Source organism: Crinia signifera, chromosome 7 (genome assembly GCF_055691185.1).
Source record: "Crinia signifera chromosome 7, ASM5569118v1, whole genome shotgun sequence".
In the NCBI taxonomy this organism is placed as follows: Eukaryota; Metazoa; Chordata; class Amphibia; order Anura; family Myobatrachidae; genus Crinia; species Crinia signifera.
Window position 1 is genome coordinate 61488263 of NC_139223.1, and position 2050 is coordinate 61490312.

General features: G+C 45.8%; 1 pseudogene; it reads left to right on the plus strand.

The window, feature by feature from the left end:
- The first annotated feature begins 1407 nt into the window (after positions 1-1407).
- On the plus strand, positions 1408-1514 carry LOC146025457 (U2 spliceosomal RNA; annotated as a pseudogene).
- Positions 1515-2050: the final 536 nt, after the last annotated feature.

Consider the following 2050-nt stretch of genomic DNA (forward strand, 5'->3'; position numbering starts at 1 on the left):
TGCCAAGTTTCTGTTACAGAGTGTGCGCGCGGTGGCGCCGTGAAACTACACAAGTACCGTAATTTTTTGCTAACATTTCCCCTGAACCTACCTCCCTCCAGCTTCAGTGTGTTCTATTACTTCTTTTCCTTTGAAGAAAATATCCCTCCTGTACTATGTTAAAACCCTTCATATATTTGAATATTTCTATCATGTCCCCCCTTTCCCTTCTCTGCTCCAAACTATACATGTTAAGATATTTTAGCCTTTCCAGGTTTTTGTGATGTAGGCCATGCACCATTTTAGTTGCCCCTCTTTGTACACTCTCTAATGTATTTATATCCTTCTGAAGATATGGGGGCACATTTATTAAGATCGCATTTACAATGCGATCTGGGCGGAATATTACCGCCCAGGATCGCATTGTAAAATGCGATCATATCACCTGAATGTAACAAGTTTGAGGGCGCAGGGACTGGGCTTCAAAAGGAGCCTGTCCCTGCGATGGCCGGAGCCGGAAGCCAGGGGGTCTGCGCATGCACGGTTAAACGCTGACGCATTGCCGCTCGGGCAGTGTGATGTGTAGCCATAGGCTACAATGGGCTATCGCCATATCAGAATGGCGATAGCCCAGGGGTGCGAAGCCAGGCTGCCTGATGTTGATACATCGGGCAGCTTTGCATCCCTCATAGAAACCTATGGGGGATGCGGCCGGCGGCGCTGCAGGGGAGATCGCAGCAGTGATCGGAGATTCCTGCTGTGGTCCCCCTTTAATACATTTAGGTGATACTTCATATTTGCGGTTAACCCCCGAAAACATGTGTTTTCGGGGATTTAGCCGCAAATATTACTTGATATATATATATATATATATATATATATATATAGGTGTTTGTCCTGAAGAAGGGGTTTAAGTCCCCGAAAGCTTGACAATATATGCTTTTATTTGCATGAAAAATTGCCTCTTGAGTGCCATCATTTCGTTTGGAGTGTATATATATATATATATATATATATATATATATATATCTATTGCACTTTTTCATTTTTTACACCTCTCCTGCACTCCTTTCACGTTCCGCCAATCTGCTAATGAATCGCTTAAACATCTCCCCATTTTTGCATAGTCAGCCTTCCTAAAATCCAACACCTTAGTTTCTGTGTGACTGGAGTTGGATCCTGCCTTGATACTAAACCATACTGCTTGATGATCACTGGATCCTAGGTTCTCACCCACATATATGTCTGATATCCTGTCACCATTTGTGAGTATTAAATCTAATATTGAGGCTTTGCGTGTAGGCTCCCTCACCAATTGCTTGAGAGATGCTCCCTGTAGGGAATTTAGAAATGTATGTATGTATAGGCCAATGGTTCCCAAACTGTGGCTCCCTGGGGTGCCTCGGGACACTTGCAGGGGTGCCCCTGTTTGCTTCTCGGCCTTTTGGCTAAGATCAAGTGTAGTATCTGTTCTTATCAGTTGGGTCTGGAACGCCCCCTGGCAGAGAATAGAGAAAAGCAGTACCGTAGCATCTTGTTACTGAGCCTGAGGATATGAGTCATCCTCAGGTTCTGGGCGAGTGCTAGGAATGGCTGAGTATCGATGCCCTGCTAGGGAGGGAATACCATTCTTTCCACTGGTAGGGAGGGGAGAAGCATCGGGCTTTGAGATGGGGCTCTTGTTCAGGGGTCTTTGCCTCTGTGGGAGAGTCACTCGAAAAGCTCGGTCTAGTATCCATTCCCAGGAAGACGGGAAAAGCTGGGGCCGAGTAGATTGCTCCAGGTTGGGGAGGAAGGACTCCAGCCTGGGGACAGCGAAAAGCCCAGCCCAGTACTCAATCAAGGGGGGGTGGTACAGAATAAAGGAACATGGAGAGGGCAGTGCACAATAATGAACTCATAGATGGGGTGATGTGACCACATTACAAACATATGGATTGGGGCAATGAAGTGTTCTAGAGATAATTTACAGTCAGTGGGGCGCAATAAAAAACATGCAGTAAAGTGGAGCACATTATAAAACATACAGATAGGGCAAGAAACACCAACAGTCATGTACAAGGCATGTGAG